Consider the following 26760-nt stretch of genomic DNA (forward strand, 5'->3'; position numbering starts at 1 on the left):
ACACACACATTCAATCTACAGCAATTATTAATGAATTTTGAAATTGTTACCAACAAAAACAGTCAACAAAGAATGTATTTCTACTGGTAGTTTCCAAATTGAATAATGAAAAACTATAAACAAGTTCCTGATCAAACAAAATTATTTTTGCCAAAACATATAGAAGAACAACCTGAGATTAAAACACAATTTCTCAAAATGGCACTATTGACATTTTAGACCAGAAAATTATTTGTTGTGGCTTGCGTGGGTGAGGGCCATTCTGTACATGATAGAATGTTCAGCAGCATCCCTGACTTTGATCTACTCTTGATTTTTTTTTACAATTATGTCATAGCAGAGAGACTTCTCCGAAAATATACTGACTCGTTCCCATGGAGGAGGCATTTTACTAATATTTTCATCTGGGTCATTTCCTTTATCTTCAAGACCAGCTCCATGAGACTGGTATCATCATCACCTTCATTGTCTTAACGGATAAGACAGCTGAGGCTTGGAGTGGTTAAGTTGCTTGTCCAAGGTGTCACATGTAGCAAAAGAGGGGCTGATGGGTAGGACCTTGAATCAAATCATTTTGGTACCAGCCCTTGAGTTCTTAACAACCATTTTTCGTTAAAGATATTTCCTGATTTTCTATGATGCAAAGACTTCCTTGGACTTTTTTTTTTTCCTGGCACTTAATTCATTCACTTCCTTAAACTCTTCACAGATACCACTAACTCTTCTATTTTTTTTTTTTTTACCTTTTTATTTTATTTATTTAATTTGTAACATTTTTGATTTATATTCATTTTGCAATGTTGTATCAAATTCCTGTGTAGAGCACAATTTTTCAGTTATACATGAACATATATATATTCATTGTCACCTTTTTTTCTCCGTGAGCTACCATAAGATCTTGTATATATTTCCCTGTGCTGTACAGTATAATCTTGTTTATCTATTCTACAGTTTTGAAATCCCAGTCTATCCCTTCCCACCCTCCACCCCCTTGGCAACCACAAGTTTGTATTCTATGTCTATGAGTTTATTTCTGTTTTGTATTTATGCTTTGTTTGTGTGTTTTTTTTGTTTTTTTTTTTTTTTTTTTTTTTTAGATTCCACATATGAGCAATCTCATACGGTATTTTTCTTTCTCTTTCTGGCATACTTCACTTAGAATGACATTCTCTAGGAACATCCATGTTGCTGCAAATGGTGTTATGTTGTTGGTTTTTATGGCTGAGTAGTATTCCATTGTGTAAATATACCACATCTTCTTTATCCAGTCATCTATTGATGGACAGTTAGGCTGTCTCCAGGTCTTGGCTATTGTAAATAGTGCTGCTATGAACATTGGGGTGCAGGTGTCATCCTGAAGTTGGGTTCCTTCTGAATATATGCCCAGGAGCGGGATTCCTGGGTCATATGGTAAGTCTATTCTTAGTCTTTTGAGGAATCTCCATACTGCTTTCCACAGTGGCTGCACCAAACTGCATTCCCACCAGCAGTGTAGGAGGGTTCCCCTTTCTCGACAGCCTCTCCAGCGTTTATCATCTGTAGATTTTTGAATGATGATCGTTCTGACTGGTGTGAGGTGATACCTCATTGTAGTTTTGTTTTGCATTTCTCTGATAATTAGTGATATTGAGCATTTTTTCATGTGCCTATTGATCATTTGTATGTCTTCCTTGGAGAATTGCTTGTTTAGGTCTTTTGCCCATTTTTGGATTGGGTTGTTTGTTTTTTTCTTATTAAGTCATATGAGCTGCTTATATATTCTGGAGATCAAGCCTTTGTCGGTTTCATTTGCAACGATTTTCTCCCATTCTGTAGGTTGTCATTTTTTACTTATGGTTTCCTTTGCTGTGCAGAAGCTTTTAAGTTTCATTAGGTCCCATTTGTTTATTCTTGCTTTTATGTCTATTGCTTGAGTAGACTGTTCTAGGAGAACATTTTTGAGACGTATGTCAGATAATGTTTTGCCTTTATTTTCTTCTAGGAGGTTTATTGTATCTTGTCTTATGTGTAAGTCTTTGATCCATTTTGAGTTTGTTTTTGTGTATGGTGTAAGGGAGTGCTCTAGCTTCATTGTTTTACATGCTGCTGTCCAGTTTTCCCAACACCATTTGCTGAAGAGACTGTCTTTAGTCCATTGTATATTCTTGCCTCCTTTGTCGAAGATCAGTTGACCAAAAGTTTGTGGGTTCATTTCTGGGCTCTCTATTCTGTTCCATTGGCCCATATGTCTGTTTTTGTACCAATACCATGCTGTCTTGATGACTGTAGCTCTGTAGTATTGTCTGAAGTCTGGGAGAGTTATTCCTCCAGCCTCTTTCTTTCTCTTCAGTAATGCTTTGGCAATTCTAGGTCTTTGATGGTTCCATATAAATTTTATTATGATTTGTTCTAGTTCTGTGAAATATGTCCTGGGTAATTTGATAGGGATTGCATTAAATCTGTAGATTGCCTTGGGCAATGTGACCATTTTAACAATATAGATTCTTCCAATCCAAGAGCATGGAATATCTTTCCATTTTTTAAAGTCTTCTTTAATTTCCTTCATCAATGGTTTGTAGTTTTCTGTGTATAATTCTTTCACCTCCTTGGTTAGATTTATTCCTAGATATTTTTCTTCTATTGTTTTTAAGTTACAGTCCAAATACTAACAAATAATAGAGGTGACAAAAGTTAAAATTATTTCTTTAAAACCTCTCATTGCTACTTACATTTCTACGTGAATTTAAGAAAGACAATAATTTAGCAGAGACAAAATTTAATCAGTTTTGATCATGCAGGTACTCTATAATGCTTCAGTGAGTATTGATCTCTATTCCATAGGTGGAGAAAGTGTCAGAACATGAAACAGAATTTTGCAAAGTCACAGAACATTTTCCATATTTAATTGGAAGCGTTAGGAACTTATGCACATCTTATAAGCCCAGGGAAGAAAAAAATAAGGCATTCCAAGCTCAAAAAAACTATCTTCCTTGATTAGCTGTACTCTTGCTCCTGCCCATTCTTGTATTTGTCCAGATCTTGCCTTTAAAAAAAAAAAAAAAAAAAAAAGTGAAATTCATTACCAGTGACCATATATTTAAAATTTGAAAATGTTACTATAGAGTAATTAAAATATGAAATCATTTATGGCTTAAAGTCTTTCCACTAAACTATTATGTAAAGCTGTAGTTTGTTTTATATCTGTAGCTGCTTCTTGAATTATTTGTGATGTGTGATTCCTATTACCTTCTTTGGTATATGTCAAAAAGGAACATTTTCATCCTTAAAGTAATGTGATAATAATATAGTCTAAATAGCTTTGGACTCAGTCAAAGTTGAGCTTGAGTTCTGATTTTATGAGTTTGTTTGCAAGAATAAGAGATTGCTAGAAAGTTTGGGGGTTCAGGATAATGTAATTTAGCCTAAGATTCTTCACAGATTCTCACAGCCTCACCAAATAAACCAAGAACCTAAGAAAACACTATTTTGCTAGACTCATACTATTTCATATTGTTTCCTTAAACATTTTCAGCTCTTTGGAGCTTTGTAGAAATGTAGATTTGCAGACTCCACTCCAGACATGTAAATCACATTTTGTTATCTAAATAGATCTCTGGGGATGAGACTCACCCTTCCTGACCCTCACCAGAACACAGCTCCTCAGACCTTCCCTTATGTAGTAAATGGCTTCACCACTCTGTGAATTTTGAGATACTACAGCTGAACTGGTATCCTGGAAAGGTCTTCATTCAAGTGGAGCAGGTTTCTTGTGTGGTCTCTATCTAATAACTTCCACTCTTGTACATTTTGATTTCTGTGTGTGAACACTGAGATAAATAGCCAGAGTCTTTAAGCAAGAGAGACAACAACTAGAAGCAACAATGGAAACTTGTTCAGTTATAGCTACAGCAGTATAGAGGTCTTTACAAAAGCAGCAGTTACATTGTGCGGGTGGTGATAAATGTGAAACTGTAAATTCTGGAAGTAGTGGTAATAAGTAGATAGAAACAAGAGTGGTTCACAGATAAGGATATGAAGTATATTCTCCTCTTATTTTGTCAAAAATGAACTTCATGTATTTTGTGGAATAGAGAGCTGGTTTAAAGGAAACAAATTAATAACCAATGGCCTTCTAGAATTGTCTGTATCAATAAATTATTAAGATATTTTAATTAAAATATATATATCATATTAGCTTATATTTCCTTCTTTGCATTATTTTATGAGATGTCTCACGTAAGAAAGAAAATAATGGCTTCCTTTTCATTTAGTATTTCCAACATAATATATTACACTCTTTCTAATCTCTAGTGACCTTCATTTATTTTGAAACATCCTCATGTACAGGGCTGTTATATTTTTCAAATAGCATTTATAATTTGTTAAATCATATCCTCTTTAGTAAGTCCCTTCTTGAACAAAAGAAGATGAAGAAAGGAAGATATATGCTTAGCATAGTTGCTTATTTCCTACATGTAAATATAATACGTTATTTAATATATGCCTAAATCAATACCATCAAGGTTGTAGTTCCCCCAGTTGGTTGGCTTTTAAATTCACCAAAAATGTGAAAATATCAGTGTATATTACCCTACATTCATTAACTATAGTTTTGTTTAATAGGGTAAAATTTTATACATTTGTTAATAAAATTTATTTTCATTTTTGACCAAAGAAATTATGCTAACATTAGTACATTTTAATTTTATCTATGTCACTCTATTGTCTGTTTTTTCTTCTTCTAAATTAGTAATTGCAGATAATTCCCTTTAGTCCTAAGGTTTATGATATGCTGCAGTTAAACCACTTAAATCTATTTTTTTAAATGTCTTCCCTCTTTATTATATTAATTTGATAATCATCTTCAGTCCTTCCATTTGGTAAAACATTTTAAAAATAGGACGTTGAGCAAATTAGAGAAATGGTGTTGATGTCTGTTTTCTAAAGAGAACTTTCAAAGGGAGAAAATGTACTTGTGGGAAAAATTGTCTGGGGAGTCAGAATATTTTGGAAAAATAACAAGGCCTCCGAAAGGTTTATTCTTCTTACCCTCAGAAATGTTCAAAAATAGGAAGTTGATACAGGAGAGAATAAGGGGGAGGAAAGGCTGAAGGAAGGACCAAAAAGGAGAAAGAGGCAGGAGGAGAGGAGAGAAGGAGACAAGAACGTGGGCTCTGATCCCCCAACACTTACTGGGGGTGTGACCTTGAACAAGTTTCCCAATTTCTCCCAACCTTGATTAAATGTAAATCAACTTTGGACCCACTCTTGCACCTTCCCCTGCAACAAACATGAGAAAATATTTGGAAGAGGAAAATGACAACTAAATTTGTGCTCGTCAGTAAGGACTCTCCCCTTCCAGTCAGTCAATACAGCAAATTCAAGTTCTGATGGATGCATTTCCATCAAGTCCTCCCAAAAAACCTTCTAGAAGCACAACTTTCTCTTACAGCTTGATTCTTTCTGGTGTTTATTACATTTCATGCAATGTCTTCCATATATCATCTTCCCTCTTCTGGGGCTAAACAATTTCATTTCCTAACTTAAGTGTTTGTGTACTAATCAAGCAGTCCAACCTCTTTATTGATTCTGGCTTTTGTTGTGGGAGCCCTCATACTCACTGCAGTTTGTAAAATTTCTTTGATGGTAACCAATTTCATCCTCTGTAATGATTATTAAATATGAGAAATGAATTCTGATACAAAGTTGGCTACCTAACTGTCCATGTCAATACCCATAGACATATAAACATTTGCAAGGGTAGAAAGTTCATTTTAGAGCTAAAGAGATTAAGATGGAAGTTCAGCAGTGCCTCCCTGTCTTCCTCTAAATATGAAGATAGCAACTGATATTTGAGTGCTCTTCTGAAGACTAAATGAAAGAACACATATCAAATGCTTGGGATAGTTCCTGACAGCACTGGTACTTGATGGTTATTCATGCCTGTCTTTTTTATTAAGGGACGGCAGGGCAAACTTGTATGATAAGAAAAGAATTCAGCACTCTACACTCTACACAAGACACAATTCTTCACATACAAAGGTTGGTTTCTTGCTTCATATATTCTTTTATAAAGTACATACACATAACAGGTTTGTAGTAGGCAAAAAGAGGATTTTGCAGAAAATCTTGGGCTTGGTCATAGGAAAATGCACTTTTCCACTGAGAAAAATAAAAATGCGTTAAATAGCATAACTGTCCTTTAACTTTCAGAGGTTAGAAAGCTGAGGTTGGTAAACATTTAAATTGCAGTTCTCCCACCTGGAAGCCAATTTTTTACAGCTTCCCTCTTGTGCCTTAAAAATAGAATTTTCAAACCCAGAGTACTCATCACCATTTACATTAAAACCACTGGTTAGGCAATTCTTGTATGTGTATTGATTTTAACTATCATAAGGCTTTTCAGGTATGCCCATGCACATTTAATGTGTTTTTTCTCTAAGCAAAATGTGTTAATCATTTTAAGAAGATTGTTATAAATAGAAAGTCACAAGCTAATGAAAAGATGTTAATTATACAAGTAAAGTTTTCATATAAATTTAGCCAAATATTAACACAGCATCCTCTGTGTTACCTATAAATCTTTTGGAAACATTACTTATTTAAAATGTTCCTATTTGCTTGATGAAAGTCTTATTAAATCCGTATTTCATTTCTGTGAGGGTTTAATGTAAGTCATACACCCTTCTATGATTGCTATATTTTAGTACCATATGGTCTTTTATACTAGTCATTGCAGTGGCAAGGGAAACAGTGAATTCAGGGCAAAAGCAATCTTAAAAAAAATTTTTTTTTAAATTCTAGAGTGAAATAAATTACTTTTCAGGTGTGTTAACAGTGATGAGGAAACTATTACCTAACGTTTAAAATGGCATTCCTGATATGTGACATGATGGGGGTTTTAACCAGTGATTTTTAGTGTCTCTCTGACGACAGACTACAGATGAGAGGACTTGTTATATAAACATACATTTCAGACTTCTATTACGGTGATCCCATAAGAGCACATTTGATACATTCCCTCAGATTCAATGATAGATAAAAATATAAGTAGAAACCAGAAAGAAATAAGTTGGCATAGAACAGAACAAAAATAAATTGAAACTACGAAATTGTGACTAGAGTAGAACCATGGAATCACTGAGCTTTTAGTCAGAAAAACAGTAAAAACTAGTGTTTTGGTTCCTTTATCAAAGGTAAAAAGATTTTAAAAGGCTTTTTATAAGAGATTGCTGATCCATTGCTTGAAATCACAACCTCAGTGGTTCTCCTTATTTGTGAAAGGATGATAATAAAGAAATAATAAAAAATAATAAACAAACAAACCAAAAATACTATTTCCAACCACTACCATCAGGGTGTGAACCTAGAAAAGCAGGAAGACGCAAATAAAGCTATTCAATCTGAAACTATTACAAGTAATCCAGGGCTGTAGCACCAGATTTGAGGGTGTGTTTGATTTAATTTTGGCACAAGAACCCTCAAATTTAACTTTAAAACCTGTTTCTCTTTGGACAGTCTGGAGAAGATATAGAGGGAACTACAACAATGTTAGACAAAGGAGGATAAAAGCAAACAAAGAAAAATGAAGAGGAAAAACAACCCTCTAAACACATCTCTTCACCAAAATTTTTAAATGCATTGAAAAAAAATTGCTCATGAAGGCAACAAAATCAACAATCAGAAGATAAACTCCAGAAACAAAAAGTTTTATAAAAATATCTGATAAAGACTTCATCGTATATACATGACAAATTTAAACACATTTAGGATTTAATAAAAGGCTACAAAATAAAGACAAGTTAAATTAAAACAGGAGAAGTAAGATGTATAAGAAAAATAATTAGAAACCTTAGAGGAAAATATAACAACCTAAAACAGGTAACTAATGGGATAAACTCTGTACTGGACACAAAGAAAGAATTTATGACTGGAGAAAAATATACTTAGGGATTCATCTAGAATGTACTTAAGAATTTATCCAGAATTCAGCACATGTGGACAGAGATAGCCAGCATAGTAGTCACTTGCCACATGTGATTATTTAAATGTAAATTTATTAAAATTAAATAAAATTTCAGCTCCTCAACCATAGTAGGACTTTCTAATGCTCAATAGCTATATGTGGCTCTTGGCTACCATATTGGACAGTGATACATAGAACATTTCCATCATCACAAGAGGTGGTTTTTGGACAAGATTGGTGTACAAATAAAAGAAGGTAAAATGGGAGTTTCAAATATCCGTAAAAAGAAAATGGAAAGATTGGTGGAGAAGCAGTATTTGAGTAAGTGATGTCTGGGCATTTAGCCACTGAAGAGAAACTTAAATTTCCAAGAAGCACAAGTAAAAATGAACCTAGACCAGTAGTAACTAACAAATAGTATGCAACTAATAAATACTATCAGAGTCTTTCAAATTATGATATTTAAGGAGAAAAATCATAAAAGCTCTCAAACAAAATGACAGAAAACTGTTGGAATAGCAGCAGATTTGTCATTAGTGAAAACAGATGGCAGAAAACTAAGTAGCAATATTGTCAAGATGCTGAAGGGAATTATCTGAAAACTTAGAATTTTATACTCAACCAATCAAAGAGGAGGGCAAAATAAAGACATTCCTAACATACAAAATATAAGAGAACTTTCTACTTTTAGACCAACACTAACAGTAATTTGAATTTATTACATGATGTACTTTTGTAAGTGAACATAATAATGGTAACAGTTAAGATTGTAAATGTTCATTGCAGCATTATTCACAGCAGCCAACATATGTAAGCAACCTAAGTGCCCATCAATAGATGAATGTATAAAGAAGATTTTATATATATATACATACACACAGACACAGACAATGGAATATTATATGTAGTTTAAATTTCACTTTCAGTTTTTATACAGACTGTGCAATTTATGACTTGAAAGAACGTTAACCAAAGTTTATTAAAAACAAAACAAAGCAAAAAATGCAATTATTGTAATGGTTCCAACAGTGGGTTTTATTTTGAACTGCTCTTATGTATGAGTCTGAACATCTTTTCATAATTTTAAGGAACATTTGGATTTCTTTTCTATTCAAATATTACTAATTTAATATTGGGATATAGTTTGTTTTTCTAGTTTCTAGGAGTCATCTGTGTGGTAATAAGACTAACCTTCCATTCATGGTATCTAGATTTTGAGTGATGAGAAAGCCTTCCTCACAGTGAGTTAAAGGAATTTGCTCATATGTTCTCCGAGTTATGCTTGTTATTTCCTTTTTACATGTGAAGCTTGGAGTCATTTGTTATTTTTCTTGATCTTCGTTTGAGGTACGAATCCAGTTTTTCTTTTTCCATATTTCCACTCATTGTTCTATTCTCATTTGTTAAAAAGCTCAACTTTACGCCATTGATGTGAGATGCTTCCTTTATTCCATACAAAATTGCCTTATCACATGAAAGTAAGTTTATGCCAAAGCTGCCCCTGCCCCCCCTACCCCCCCAAATTTCAACATATGCTTAAGTCCCTGGGCATGTAGAAGGAAGGAAAAAAAGAGAAGGAAGATTATTGAAATAAATGTAAACATGGTGGGAGAATTGTATTCATCATAGTAGCTGCCTTTGTGTGTAGTTGGTGGTAAGTTATAAAACTGGAATTCTGGTACAAAGTGTACTTCAATTTTTTTCATAATTCTTTGTTTTTATAAAATAACACAAAGTAAATATAGCAATGTTTATAGTTTTTAATTCTGAGGTGGCTATGCAGGTGATTACTAGTTTTTGAACTTTTAAGATTTTTAAATACAATTTTTCAAGGTGAAAATAAAAATTGAAAAGAAAGAACAGAAATTCTAGTCTTTACTCCAGCAGAGAAGGGAAGGGAGGAATGGAATTGGGAGATGAGATTGACTCCCTGCTGGAAACCTATGCTTAGGCAGATAGAGTCCTGTAAGAAATGGACAGTTTCACTCCTGAGTCTTTTAAAAATTGTTGTGTAGCCTGTGTTGCTGGTCCAGCCCACTTGTTCCTTTTATAGTGTGGACACTAAAGATGCCAGCAAAGCTGAGGGTAGGAACTCAGCAGGGGTTTGAATTTGACTCTGCCAGTCTGCTGTGTGACCTTGATTCAAACTTCTCTAGTTATTTTATAATCTATATCATGGAAATGGTGGCAATAAATTAGAAGGAAAAAAAAGCTTTTGAAAGCATAGCCTAGAACCTTATATGTAGTAAACATTCTCTGGATAAGCATTAAAATTTGTTAGAATTATTCTTCACAAGTTTGACCATCTGAATCTAACACCACAGTTTCAAAGTGAGGGAGTTAGATTCATTTTTGTGCTCGTCTTGCTAATGGTCCTGATGGAATTACGTGATTTTTCTTCTACTTTCCCCCAATGCAACCCCACATACTTTGATAACACAAAAATGTGGTATGAATTTTGAAAAGTACTATTTTTGTATACAACAGGAAACTACTACTATTTCCATTTCACAAGGGGTTTAGAGAATTAGCCAAGGAAAAGTAGTAACATTTAATTGTTCTGAAATAGCTTAGTGTTTTCTACTTATAGTAGCCACACTCCTCATATTTATTTCTCTCTAGACAAAACCACCTAAGACTAACTTGGAATGGTCCTATGAAAATCCATCACTGTTTTCAACAACTCTACTTTAAAAAAAAAAAAATTGTTTTCTTAATTATATAATCAACTCACTAAGAATCCTCAATCCTTCTGCTCAAAATGGGGACTAATGGGGGTCAGTCCCTATTTGGCTCATCATTCATTAGCTCAAGAACACAGATTACAGATAAGTCATCTCTAAATTCTAGATGATGTCTTAGGGGAAAAAAAGAGTTTGTCTTCAGTTTTGCCTCTGAAACGCATCTCCTCCTATTAAAAAGAGAGATAATTATCTTTCTAACTTTAAATACATTTAAAAGATTTTTTAACATTTAAAAATATCCTAAGGCTGAATTTTATTACAATGCTCCAAATGTGATATTGATAGTTAATGATTAGGTGATTCATTAACAAAGGGTCTGGGAATAAAAATATCAAAAATCAAAAACTCTTAATCTGTAATAATCATAAATCAGTGTAATTCACAATAGATACTTATTTTTAAGAATCTACACCTGCAACACAAAAACACTAGGCCTACAGATGCACATTATTATCCAATTTAGCATCACTTGTCATTTTTTGTTTTATACCCTGATGAGATTTCAAAATGAAATAAAAGATGACACTAAATATAAAGTATTTTAGCATTAGATGTCATTTTGAAACTACCTAAACAGATAACTCCAAAATAAGAATAGTCATTAAAGAATGAATTGATCATTTTCCTTGCAAAATTATATAATGGAAAGTCATGTTAAGCAACAGTAATCCTATGTGTTTGACTATACTAGCTAATTAGTAAATATTTATGTCCTGACATTTTGTCAGATTTACAAGTTTCATTATATATTTCAGATATGTATATATTATTAAAAAATACTCTCATTATCACTTGCTTTTAATCTGGTCTTGGAATAGTTGCTATGAATATATGTATTTAGTGTATTCAGGATAGTCTGTTCCACACCTAGTTAGGTTTAAAAAGTTTACCTAAGAAATTAGTGTTGGACAGTATTTGAAAAATTTGGCTACAAAACTTTGAAAAGAGCAAGTCAAACAAATGGGACCTAAATGGACCCTGAGGTTAAGCAGATAGAGAAATAATCTTTGGACTGTGAATTGTTCAACATAGTTTGATATGTACTGAAACAGTCAAGATTGTTTAACTAAAGCAAACTAGAGCTGAAGGTAGAAATTACTACCCGTTTGGTACCTTAAACACATTGTTTTTTGGCATGTGCATGAAACTTTATTTTGTTCAAAACTTTCCCCAGGAGATAAATAATGACAGATTAAGGAGTTGAGGTACAAAAGATAGAGATTCTTCTGCAGAAGTGTTATCTATTGAATAGCTTGGGCTTTAATGGGATTGAAATGTTTAGTGCTATATAATTGCATGATTTTTAAAAATTATGTATATTAAACGGAGCATATTCACTAATATGTGTAATGAATTTAGTTTTTAATAGGTCTATATTAACCAGTTTACAGAGATAAATACATAAATAATTCATTATGGGGCTAAAATATTCCTAGATAAATGACACTATCACTCAGACATTTTTAAGATGTCTTAGTAATAATGTAAAAACCACTTTCTGTATAATCTTAGGAAGAGGTTTTAGAAATAATTTTAATATTAGTATCAAATATTAGATACAAGTTAATTTTTAAGTAATTGCAATTCAGTATGTTTTGAACTGAAAAAGTAGCATTGACTCATTAGCTATTTCTTCAATATTTGAAACACACTTAGGTTTTATGAGCTCTGATAATAGCAGTTTCAATGAGGAGGGATCTCAGTGGACAAAGTTCAGAGTATCAGCCAGTAAACCATTTATAGACTTTGAGAAAATATTTGTATATTGTCTCTGTTCATATTCACAAAAAATAGTATATACTGAACAATAGCACACTTATACTTTTAATTATACTATAAATGTAATGAGAAGAGGATAATTGTTAGAAGTATTTTAACTTTAAGAAAAACTCAGTTCTATGACAGAGACATTCTGTGATCTTCCCCGTCTCAATAAAATGATCATATAAACACTTCTACTGCATAATCACTGTTTTTACACAATGCATAAAATATACTGGTTTTCAAACAGCATCTGTGTACTCTTTGACTATTACTGTAGAAAGAGCATTTAACACACTTCATGTGAGAATTTGTTCATGGTTACATTTAGATTTTGTTCTGTAATGCTTGTATTGCACTGAAATTTTCATAGAATGCTAGTTTTCAGTTTTCAGTATTTAAAAGCCATGCTCTTTTTAAGCAGCTCAAAGCAGGGGCAGAAAGGGTGGTACTAAGTGATAGAAAAATTATAAAAGCATATTTTAAAAATAAATTAGAGTACTAGTTAAAGAAATTATTTTCACAAATTTAACATGCCAAGACTGGGGATTTGCAGTTCTCATCTACAAAACTATACACAAGTCAACATATAAATAATTTTTGCAAAATACTTGACAGTACTTTTCTTTTAGAAAGTTACCTTGATGAGATCAAATTTTGAAACAATGTCATTTTTCTTTCCCTTCAGAGACAACATTTACTCGAATTTTATGTACTTTGAACAAGGCAATAGTTTACATACCAAATCAGCTGCACACAATTAAGAACAGATTCTGAGTATATTACTACACCTTTGGTAAAATTTTATTACGAAGATACTTATAAAAACCTTTTTTTTCAGAGAAAATTACATTTTGTTAAAACTACCCATTGGTGATATTTAAATATTATCCTAGAAATTGCCTTGTAAAATGTAAAAAGTAAGTGCTGCCTAATGTATAAAAACGTTTCATTAAATGAATTCAGTATGACAGTGTGTGAGAAATAATCACCTGAAGAACTGAGTGTATTAAACGTAGCCCCTTTGTTGATGTGAATTAAAATACGTTGTTTATCTTTGAGTTCAAACATAACTCTGTAAGGTATTTAAGTGTAGATGGGAGATAAATCATCACTGCATATTGTTACTTGAAAACTGAGTTGGCCTCTTAGTTGTTGTCAGCCAAGTCAAAGCAAGGGAGAAGGAGGGATTTGTTATTGCTTGCAGCAAATAAGGGGAACGCTAGGGATCTTTCCCATAGCTGTGTCTCCCCAACAGCACAACTGAGGAAGGTTTAAGCTGAGAGTACATACATATTCATGAGGAAGCTTAAGAAGAGGAGAATTCAGCATAGAATTGGGGCAGAGGTTGACAGAGCCCAAGCTTTATTCGATTAAAGTCAGGGGGCTCAACATCATCATTCCATCCTCCACCTGGGTGGGGGCTTTGAGTTCCTGCAGATCTCAAAGATACATTATTATGTATATCCCTTGAGGAAGAACTAGGACTCTGCTTTATCATGCACTATTGTTTGACTGCCTATTCTCTGTTCCTGCATTCCCTTAAAATCATTAATTACTGAGACCTGTTCCAGGGCAAGCACTGTGACTAGTCTTAGATCACAAAAAGGCTTAGGCCAGAATGGCTTCTTTTATGTCAAGAAAGCTATTCTTAGTTCTCTTTCTCTGGGGACTCCCTAATTTATCTGCTTACAGCTTGGCAACTGTGTTCCACAAAATTTTTCTAGATTTTTACTAGTTCTTGTTTCTTGGAATATAATTTATTATTCATTGTTTTGAAAGCTACAGGGATTGGGGAAAACTCAATCGTTAGCAGATTGCCATTAAAATTTTAATTAATGAATTTAGTCTTCCTTGAAGTTTACTATTTGTACCATTGATAAACACATTGTGATAATTTGATGGCTTATAATGTTGTGTGAAGACAGCTTGATAAACAAAAATCTTTGGTCCATCTTAGTGAATAAGGAGTCCACAGATGCATAAATTTATTTTCTCCAAACTCTTCTTTGTGAATTTCCTTTTCTAGCCTCTTCAAGGACAGTTGTAGGTGTGCCAGAAAGCACTGAGCCACAGCACACCCTTGATGGATTTCACAAGTCCATCCTCTCCAAAACAAGTGTAATTCCAATTCAATTTCTTGACATGAAACAACATTGCAACATGCTTTGAGTAATTTTTAGGTGTTATGTCAATTAGAAAGCTTAGGGTCAATGATTATGTAGCTAGATGTTACTAATTACAAAACCTTCCAATGGTAATTAAAAATCTATTATAATTAATGACAAAATGTTAAAAAAGAGTCAGTTATCTCAGCAGTTGAGCATTTTACATAAATTAGTATACCATACTTCCCATTACTAGTCTAAAAGGATTAAAAATCATCTTGTAGAAAGGTACTATGTTGTATTTAGTGAAAAGTACAATAGACAAATGAAGCAAGTGTCTGAATAATTTAGGGTCCTTGTTTCTAAACTTTCTTTTAGATATTCAGACATTTAGAATACTTTTCAATATAGATACCTATTTATGTGAATTTTAAATTTATTTTTCAATATAAATGCAAACTTTGATTTGTTGATTTGAATAATTTAAATTAATACGTTTGCTTAATCAAAAAAGCCTATGCTTTTATTTACATTTTATTTATCTATACTTTCTCTCAGTCCACCCTGAGGGCCACACACCTTATATGTTATGTGGCTGAAGTCCTTTAAAAGTGGTTAATCAAAAGAAACCTATAATTAACAGCAATAAAGCAGAATGAAAAAAAGTGTATGCCCTGTGAAACTGGCACAAAGTCCACATTGACAAAGAAAAGTTGTGTTAAATTCAAGAATATAAGGAAGGAAGCCTTTATTCAAGACTATTGAAATAGGGGAGGGAGATGTAACTCAGCTCCCTTGAAGTGCAAGATTAAAGAGTTTTAAGGACTGGGGTGAGCTAGTGGAAGAGAAAAGAGAAGACTTTGGAAAGGAGGTAGTGGCCTTATCATTCGGGTTGATTGCATTCCAAAGGGACGGTGCCCAGATCTTTGAGAAAGACAGTTCTTGGTTATAAAATAAGCAAGAGACTGTTTCTCTCCCAGTCTCTTGCTTATTTTACATCTCACAGGAGTAAATAATGATTTTTAATTGCAAGTATTCTAAAGTAAATCATCGAAGGAAGGTCAGGGACCTAGAGTCAGGAAGAAACCTGTCTAAAATTTAGTCACGCTAAAGAGAACAATTAAGGCTACCTTGATCTACTCTGAATTTTCATGACTTTCTGTAATTTAAAATAAATATAGTGTTTGAGTTTCTATCAGTAACAGACAATATATTTCTTATCTGAGTGTGAATTAGCCATCTTCTATCTAATTTATAAGCTTCAACATATAAACTCAGTTTTTTACAATCACATATGAGTGACAATTTTTAGAAATGAAAGTCATTAACCTAATAAATTTCTATTTCAAAATAAATAATTTGGGCAAAATTAACCAGAGAATGTATGAATAGTCTACTAGAGAAGGTTTTTCCCCCTTCTATTTTCCTTTTTTCCAAGATTAGTAGACATTATAAATAAAAATTATGTTAATGTTTTCTAACATAAAATAATATGAAATAGTAGATGGGTTTTCACGGCCATCATTGTTTTTCTATCAATAGAAGTAAAGCACAGGGAGCAAGAAGAATTTTAGTTGAAAATTTTTGAAGGAATATTGTTGATACAAACTATCAGGGATGGGTTTCTGCTTCTGATATATTCAGTACTTCTACAATTTTTTAATTCAACAGTTCACTTATGATGTAGTCTTTGTGGTGAAAATATGAATATTATGTCTGTCATAACAATAGTACGTATAAGTAGTGGTCTTTAATTAAGTGACTTAATAGCATTCATAGTTCTGGATATCATCATGAGGAAAATATTTAAAATAAACGTAAGCATAGAGGAAGCACTATAGACCTTTTCCAGGTGGATAGTCACAAGATAATGTATTTGAAAATCACAAACCTGACCGTTTTTGTTTTCTCTTTGATCAGGCTTCTTCTCATTCTTTCACACTGCCTTTTCCATTGACATAAAATGTGTTACTTAAGTACAACATCAGGAAATCATTTCTGAAATGAAACAACATGGTCTTCACTCAAGCACAACCAGAAAATATGATTGATATACAGTACTGCCTCTTGTGAACAAAGGTCAGATGGAGAAATAAGTACAAAATTGTTAGAAAAGGAGAAAAACTACAGAGAAAAAATGTTAACATCTTATTAGAATTTCAAATACAAAAATTAGGTTTTCAGAACAACTGATACTTACCAAATTTATAACCGTGTTTAAATTTAATTTTGTTGCTAAGATTATACTGTAGCTAGATTGTTTAGATTTATATAAGGAACACTTTTCAATATTTTGATAATTGAAAATCAAGAAGAAAATTGTATATTATTACAAGTATATTATTTCTTGTTGCTCATAGGGAACTGAATTACCTTGGCCATCATAATATACAAGTTTTACTCTAAGGAACTTTCCTTCACTAAAGATTTTTAAATGGCTTTTTAGCCACTTTTACTAATAGCCGTGTTTATTGATTCTGCTATAGTTAGTTAACCTCCTCCACTATCAAAAAGGGAAGGAAGGAAGGAAGGAAGGGAGGAAGGAAGGGAAGGAAGAGATTATAATCAATGCCTTAGATGGTCTCTTATAAAGGAAAGCTTGTGTACATAAAAACACAAAGGAGATGATTAACACCAGATTGAAATTTTTTAACATTTACTGATCAAAATGGACCCCATTTTTTCTCATTGTATTATGTCAACTAAAGGAGTTATAACTGTTTTTCAAATTCACTGTATTTATCAGTACAGTTCAGAAATTTTATCTTGCCTAAAATGTCTAAGATATACTAGAGTTGTATTTCTTCCTCAAGCGTGCCTTTCTTAAGCATCTCTGTGGAAAACACTGGAAAATGATTCAGAAATTTATTTCCTCCAAATTAAGTCTGGCAGATCTGGAGAGGAAGTATAATTAAAACAGGGATTTCCCAACTCTGTTGAGTAGTAGAACCACCTGAAGAACTTTTCCAGTTCTCATGACCGAGTCTGGACTCAGTACAGATTATATCAGAATATCTGGAGGTAGGCATATTTTTTAAAGATCCTTGGTGGACTAAATATCAAATAAAGTGTGTAAACCATTGAGCTAAAAGGCATTTAGCTTAGCATCAGGAAAAATAATCATTTCTAAATGTCAAATGATAAAATAATTTGTATTTCATACCACATTTTTTGAGGTATGAAATTACAAGTTGAGTGGCTAATGAACAAAGATACTACAAAGGGTTTTAATGAAATAAATGGGATGAATTTACAGTTCACTTTGATTTTGACCTCTTGATAATCCATTGAATTTTGTCAATTTTTAGGTTCACAAACAGCCCCTAAATGCTGTTGCATATTGGCCTTGCAAAACTCCATCTGGATTCTCCTCCAGTCACTTTCCTTTTATATATAAAATCAGTCAGTAATAGCATGTTGAAATTGCTCTCTCTGTTGTGATTTATCTTTTTTGGTGGGGAAGGTGGTTTTATTTATTTATTTATTTATTTATTTATTTACTTACTTACTTACTTACTTACTTACTTACTTACTTACTTACTTATTTTTAATGAAGGTACTGGAGATTGAACTCAGGACCTTGTGCATGCTAGGCATATACTCTACAACAAAGCTATACCCTCCCCCACTGTTATGATTTGTCTTGTTACATAAACTTCTCTTTAAGAATATAGTAAATATGATCCTAGGTTTGACAAGTTATAAAACTTGGAGAAGAATTTAAAAATTATCAACCAGATTGATTCATCACATTTCAGAAGAGAAGACTAAGATGACCTAGCTTTCAGAACTTGCATTTCAAAATTATTACCCATAAAAGGTGAATAAAAATGGTCCAGTTGGAATACAAGGCAAGTATTAATAAAAGGTAAAGCCCAAAATCAAGGGTAAAACTTAAAGTTTGTATGCTTCCTCTTAGAAATGAAAGACTATATTGGCTGGTGTGTCTTAAAGCACCAAACCTGAGATCTCTCTTTCAAAAGTATTGGAATTGATTTTTAAATTTATGTGAACAGTTGTGTTGAATTATTGTGTTCATCAGCATAGGGCAGTTGCTAATTCTAAAATCTCACTAGCTTATCAATGGAGATAAGCTTTATTTATGGAGATTTTGAGGATGTGGGATAGTAGACAGGGGAATGTGGTGTGGCTCCATGCTCTCATTCAGACCTGATCCTTTCCATCCCATGGCTTTCCCATCTATCAGGGGCTTGCTGTCCTACCCTGGCTCCTCTGCTTCCAGCTGTGAGATAAAAAGACACATAATGTGTGGAGGATCATAAACAAGTGTTACATGCTGCCATTTCCAGAAGTGTCATAGACTCTTTTGCCTACTTTCTGTTGGTCAGAACTCTGTCATATGGTCTCACTTCACTGCAAAAACACTGTTGCTTAAAAAAAGAAGAGAGAAAACATGAATTTCTGTTCTTCTAGTCACCAAATGTCCTTTTATTCTTATCCATTGAAAACCCCAATACTCCTCTCCAAGGGAGTTAATACAAAGTCACATCTAGTTAATGCATCAAAGTCCTGGATCCCCAGGCAATGTCGCATATCATCCATTGTTTTCTGTGGGTTCGTCACCAGTTGTGGGTTCTGGCCAGCAGAAGTCCCACCGAGACGGAATGAATTACTTGAGACTCTGTGGAAAAAGTCAAGCGAGCAAGAGGGAGTTGGGAGCCAACTCCATGAGACTCTCAAATGCTCCCATATTTATTGTGTACAGTCAAAGGAGGAATGCAGGAATTTAGGGAAGGACAGGATGTGATCACAATGAGTACAAAGGCTTTGTTTATTGTTGGTGTTTGGGTCAAGGTCAGAAGACCCTTTTTGGTAAATCATATTCCTTTTAAGCCTTTCAGCTTATCAGGGCGGAATGTATGAGAAACAGCTGCTTAACAACATTTTTCTTGGACTCAGGCAGCTGTGCCTGTCTTAGGTTGCCCCCCTCAGGGGATCTTACCCGTCATTGGCTAACCAGCCTTCTCACCTCTGGGTCTGCAGCTTTTTATAACTTGTTTACCATTCCAGCCCAAGGCTGTTTTGGGGATACAAGACTCTCTAACAGCAGGCACATCCAGCATTTATAGCCAAGGGCCTGGGTCGTTGCTAAAACCTCAACTATGCAAGCAAGGCAGTTACTAAGCACATTTGCTCTTCTTTAAAGAGATAAGTGGCTGGGATCTGTTACAATTTGTTAACCCAATCATGGGCTCCCACAGTTTTCCTTGGACCTTGGCTTGGCCCAGAAATAGTTTTCCTTGTGTCTTTAGCTCCTTGTCCACGTCTCTAGGGCAGATATTATCCTGCGTGACTTTTGCACCGTACTTAGAGAAGTAAGCTTGGAGTTCCAAAGGTAGTGCTACAGTTGAACAACAAAGGCAATACAATTTCCTAAAGTGTTAGTAGACTCCAACTCTATTTAGTCCTCGTGTGTCTCAATAGTAACTATATTCAGAATTCTCCCTTAGATATATTTATTTCTTTGCTTTCATACTCCCAAGTTCCTCTTTCTCAACTTAACGGTAGTGACTTGGTGACTATCTAAAAGCAAGAGATAGAGGGAGATATAGCCCAGTGGTAGAGAGTGTGTGCTCAGCATGCATGAGGTCCTGGGTTCAATTCCCAGTACCTCCATTAAAATAAATAAATACATAACTTAATTACCCCTTCCAAAATTTAAAAAATAAATAAAAGCAAGAGATTGATAGCTGTACCTATAATCTAAACCTGATTCCAGGACTGAGTTACCTTGTTTAACTAAGCAATCTTACTGGGTCTTTGCATTTGCAGTTCAAAAGCTTTTTGAAAGTTTCTTTTCTGTTTTTAAAGTCAAGTAGACTTTCTAATCTTAAAAGATCCAAATTTCCGGATTTTTTTCTATTTATTTTCATTTAGTGCCCATTGGTTTATTTTTTTCTAATCTTTTATTTTGAGGGTAGTACATTGCTCAGCATAGCCAAGGGGGCAATCTAAGACAGGCACAAAAATATTCCAACAGTATTATTCTTGTACCAATCTCTTTTCCTAAAGATAGAGCCCAGTAGACACATGGTTTTTCTTCTACTATTTTATCAAGTGTTTGACACTGACTGACACAGTTTTGCAGCTGTCCACTCTGTTGTATCTATTCCCTCACCACTCACATCTAGCCTGCTAAGCCAATCAATCATGTCTTCAAAGTTTCGATTGCAAAAGCAATCTACTACATTAGATTGTGTATTACATGGGTTAACTCACACTATTTAGATATAATATCTGTATTAGATAGGCTGAGTCACATTAACTGTTGAAATAAACAACCTCAACATCTCAAAAATTTGATTCTTTCTCACTCACATCACCATCTAATGGACATTGGTTGTAGGAGGGAATGAGGGGGTCAGTCTTCTGCTCCATGTGGTAAGTCAGGCTTGCAGGCCCTTCCACATGGTAGCTCTGGCATCATCGAAGCTCAGTGTTACTGTCTAGAAGCTTTACCCTCAGCTCACCAATAAGGGAAAAGAAGGAAAGAGAGGCCTGAAAGAGGTGAACATCACTGATACTCAGAATCTCTAGTCTGGAACACAGTCACATGGCTTTACCTAATTTCAAGGATTTCAAGGGAGTTGCACAATGATGTTATTGGTATTTCCTGGAAGAAATAAACCACAAATATTGCTAAACGGTAGCATTGTCTCTATTCAGGAGGAGCAATTATCCTCTGCCCTTCTCAGTTCTTCTCTCTTATCTCTTTATCTGTGTGTGTCTCTCTCTCTTTGTCTCTCATCTCTAACAGTGTAAAAGTCTAACAGTGTACAGTCACTCACATCCCCATGTTTCTTCAGATTCAGCATTAGGGACCTAATCACAAAAATGATGATTTGGACACTGCATAACAGTAAGAACCTAAGGTATTAAGAGGAAGACTTACAGATTGCAGAGTCAAAAGGCAAACATAACATTACCTCTAAAATTGTTAGTGATCAAACCAAGGGTGGACCTAGTGGGTCATTTTCCGTGCTGCAATTTGAACCTATGTAAGACTTTGAGTTATACAGCTGCTTCACTTGTCATTTCCACATGGCAGAGGATGTATGAGGTACAAATTGGAATTGAGCAATGCTAAAGTTACTCCTGTAACTGGTCTGAGGGTGGATGGGGAGGATAAGAATAGATTATAACAATGATCTATTACCCGCAAAGATCCATTCTCTGAATTTCTTTAACCCTTTATTTTCTGTCCCAACTGATCTGGTCAGCACCCCCTTAAGGTTCCAATAATTTTTTGTGCCCATATATGTTACCTTATTCTGTATTCCTTCCTTATATTTATTGTGTATGGTAGCCTAGACTTATTTATTCAGTAAAAAAACATTTAATGAGCATGTATTATATTCAGGCATTAAGAACTTGGAATTCAAATATAAAATATTTAGTCTATCTCTACTCCCGACGAGGTTACAAATAAGTGTGTGTATGTGTGTGTGTGTGTGTGCTTGCATACACACAGTCATTCCTCTTCTTTATAGTGTATTGTCAATGACAATAACTTTATGATGTTGATTTTACAGACCAAAAAATTCCCATCCTCCCCAAATTTGTTTATATTCCCCTATTGATACAGGATTACTGACTTTTATTCTTGCTAAATACACAACCGGAAAAGCAGTATTACTTTTTGAGATGGATATCATGTATAATAAAGGGCATTCTGAATTCAAAACTAAGTAGGTGTTAGAGTTCCAAATAGAGCTTCTTGAAAGCAATATATTTCACTTTAGAAGAACTTACCATATTGCTCTCATGTGTTTCATTTTATGTGACAGTGAAAAGTTTGTTTCAGCAGCTTTTGCAATCCACTCTTCTTTGGAAGCTAGTGCAGAATGAATTAGTCTGATCTTTTATCTATGGAAGTATGTTTGGAGTTAAAAATGCAGCACATACATGGAAGGGAAGCAAAACCTTAAGACAAATCTGTACTCTTAACTCTGGAAGGAGATAGTTGGCCCAAACGCAAACAAAAACTGGTTTGTGGAGAGTGGGAGGTGGGGCAGGGACCAAGACAAAGAAAGTTATGCCAGTGGGATGGAATGTGGGGCGTTGAAGACTGTTGTACGGGTCAGGTGCAAAAAGAAACAGAATGAACCAATCACTTGTTGAAGCAGGGCATTCATGAGAACTGGAAAAGAGTCCAAAAACAGTAACCTGTACAATTTTTTTTTCATTCTGTTTTCTAACTCTGCTTTATTTATTTCATTATACTTACTACTCTCCACATCACATCATATTTTTATTTTGCATAATAAATACTGAGGCACCATTAATACTTGGCTTTGTTCTGGGCCCTGGGATAAAATGAGAAAACAAAACAGAAATGTCTGTCCTCCTGAAGCTTCCATTCTTGTTTCTGCTTGTTTATTGTCCCAACAAGAGAAGCTCTGTGGAAGCAGGGACCTTGGCTCTGTATCAGTCTGTTGTATATAACCATCCTGGAAACCCAGCCAATGCAAGTAGGAGCTCAGTCACTTTTGTTGAATGAATAAATAAATCAGAGTAGCCCGAACCTACTTCAAGATGTGGTAGACTTCTGGATGTGGCAGGCCAGGGCTATGAAGTTTACTTCTTTGAGAGCTGTTTCTTCTGTGGTGTAAATAGAAGGCAAAAAAGACCAAGACCAGTGCCCTGCTACTGTAAGACAGGCGAGAAGTGGGTGGGGAGATTTTCTAATGAATCCACGTTGGGCTCATCACCTGTGCTCTTTGCATAAGACAAACATGAACAGAAGCCCCTGGAGGTGTATCCAGCAGGGCAGTGTGAGTATCTAGTCGTGCTGGGTCCTTACGTACCCCCAGAGCAGTTCCCTGTTATTGCTCAAGGGGACTGTGAAGCCATGAGCTATAAAAATGGTATAAATATAGCGGTAGTCCATGGGATGTATTAGGAATGGCAGCTGTCTGTCTCCACTCTCCTTTGTCTTAAAGGGAAGGATTTTTGCACGGAGGCTGTAAGTCCTAGTAAAGAAGCTAGTTATGAAGAGCTATTGTTATCTTGTCCCCTAGCTGTACACCTAGACTGATGTTCTCAGGCAAATGCCTACTGCAAAATGAACATGTTTATCTTGTCTGTAGGACTATGGAACTAAATTTGCATCCCAAAACACACATTCCACTTCATATAGCCTCTTTGAGAAAGGTCTGGCCCTAAGTTTTCTTATAGACTGAATCAGCTCTTTTGGAAATAACCGTGCTTCTTTACCTTGGCAGTGGTGACAGTGATAAAGAGAAGAGGAATGATAAATCTATAAAACCCTGGTCTTTATGTGCAGGGAAAAAAAAAAAGTGCTATAGAGAAAGAATCACTATCCTAAAATGGACAAAGATGAAAGGTGGCAAAATGATTCAAGTAAAAATTAATGATGAAGACTTTAGAGGCAGTTTAAAAATTCAGTTAACAGAACAGTTCAGTTTAAGTAAGGAGACAGGTTGTTCAAGTATACTGATGACTGACTATGCCTGACACCCCGCCGGTCACTTCACATGCATAAATAAACACAATATGTAATCGTTGAGGTGAATATAATCACCTCTACAATAGGGTGATTTAGGAAAAAGTACAGATCCTTGAAATAACTTGTCTAAGGCCACAAGGCTATTAAGTGGCATAGGCAGGATTTAATTCTGGTAGTCAAATGACTCCTAAGTCCACATCCTTTATATCACATTTTAGTATTAATATAAAATACAGTACCACATCTCTGGGTTATAGTAACTTCCTGATATCAAATAAAAGGTTTTCAAAACTGTCAGAAGTATTTAAAGTAAATCTAATACCTATGACTCTCAGTGTATTTTCTGTGTTCCTAATTTAGTAAGTATAGAATCACTTAAGTCTTAAGTGCAAAAGATAAGCAAGCCACTCCCATAATATGAATTAAGGTCTTTGTTCTAATCATTTTCAACAAGGATTCAATCATCGTGTGCTTTACAAGTTAGGAGAATTCGATTAACAATCATTCTGAAGGACTCAAGTCTACTTGAAAAAAATCTGCAATGCTATCACAAAACTGGTGCAATATAGCTGGAATGATTGAGATGAACACACAGTGACAATTCTGTGGCAGGAAAGTTGTTGAAACATTGAAGTGGGGTCTCAGGATGGAGGTAGCACTCCTGTTCAGGAGGCCTTTGAACATACATCAAAGTGTGAGGAGTGATTTTTGACATTTGCTTCACCGACTTATCTTTAACTTTGCCTCATGCTTGTACCTCTATATTTAATTTACTATCAGAGATTTTTATTCTGTATTCTTAATGTTCTTATCGATTCTCACTGCCCTCAAACTAGGTCTAATGCATTGATAAGCTTGCAAATTTTCCCTCTCTTTTCCCTGACTCTGGTCTCTCCATCTCCAGCTTTTCTCCCAGTCTTTGCACACAGCACAGTCTTTAATAAGTGATTCCTGTTCATTTACTGATTTTCTCAAGTCCCTTGGCTGCTCTAAAACCAATGGCTTCTCACTGCCAACAGCACTATTTGTGTAAGGCACCGGGTAAGAATAGAGAAAAAATAAATGATAGCATTCAGTGGTCAGATGGCTAGTAGAATACTGGGAATTTTATTCTATGAAGAGGAATTTTACTCTTCAGAACCTTTACAAGGACAAAATATGCAGTTATACCATTAGATTTGGCTGAAGGAGACTTGAATTCTGTAGGGGAGCAAAATTTGCCACCCCAAAACGTTTCTCTTTGTCATGAGGATTAATTTAGGCTGATTGTTTTTAAGAAACAATTCTCAGGAAATTTTTCTTTTTACCTCCCTCTTAGCTGCTCAAAGAATTTAGATAACCGGCCTATTCCCAGAAAAGAGCTAGAGATATCTGAAAGAACAAGGGCGAGGCTGGTGGGGCAGTGTCTGGAGATCAGAGTCCACTCTGTGTCCCAATCTCTGCCTAGACCAGCAAACTTATTTACCAAACATTTCCTTTTTCATCTCCATGTGAATGCCTTCCTCTCCTTTGAAGGTGAAAACCACTACCCCCAAAATCCTTTTTTGTCTTTAGCTGAAGATGGTGTTTCAGGCGAGGGCTTCAGCCTTTTTGGCAAGTTACTCCTGGGTCTCTCCCAGGTATACATGTTATTAAACTTTTGTTTCATTTTCTCCAGTTAACCTGTCTTGTATCAATTTAATTCCTAGACTAGCTGGAAGAACCTAGAGGAGTAAGGGAAAATTTCTTCTTCCTCTGGAAATTCAAAAGTAGTTACTGTATCTCAAAGGAGTAATGATGTTTAATGGGCACTTTGGAAAAGGCTGGTTTTTAAAATTTTATAATCTATAAATTAAAGTCCTGCTTTTCCAATTATGCCCAACTTGACTCCTTCAATTCAGCTTGTTTATTTAATGTCTTGTCCTCTGAATACACTTCGCAATGTCCCACCTCCGAATGTTGCATATACAATTTCATCTGTCTGCAGCATTCTCACATTGTCAGTTCTACTTACCTTTAAATTCTCACCTAAATCATTCTTCTCTATATTGTCCTTCCTTCCCTACTGGTCCAGTTACATCATTCTTTTCCCTACAAAGTGCAAACACCTCATACACAGAACCTTATAGTTATTTTATTAGTATGCTTGCACCCGAGTTATGTTACTTCCTTTGAATTAATCAACTGTGCATAGTGTTTCAGACATTTCCCATAGGTCAGTATGCATATTAGACCTTAAATAACTGAAGGAGATACGATGTAATACGGATTTCTATCTACATCAAATCTTTGTTTCAAGGAAATGTTTGTGATAAATGCTATCCCAGTTTACATCCTGACAATTTTCTCATTATATCTGAGATAACTTACACACAGGACAGGCAAAATTTACCTACTGTGGTGGTGAGTGCTCCTAGTCATATATACTTTTTCCTACCTGCTTTCTAAAGAAAAGCAACTCTATAGACATGGGGGTATTTATGCAAATCCTATGGAAACATTATTTAATAAGAGCAAAATGTACAAAATCACACTGAAGACTGATAAATATAATAAAAAACTGCAAAATCAAACAAAACATTTTATATATGTTATATACACATGTTCTTAAAAATTATGTTAAAAAATTGGTCTACCATTTGTCTTTGCAGTTTTCTTTGCAACTCAGTTTCAAAACAAACTTTACTTATGAAATAGAACATCTGAAACCAATTTGTTGGTAAAAAAACATAG

Source organism: Camelus bactrianus, chromosome 7 (assembly GCF_048773025.1).
Source record: "Camelus bactrianus isolate YW-2024 breed Bactrian camel chromosome 7, ASM4877302v1, whole genome shotgun sequence".
NCBI lineage: Eukaryota > Metazoa > Chordata > Mammalia > Artiodactyla > Camelidae > Camelus > Camelus bactrianus.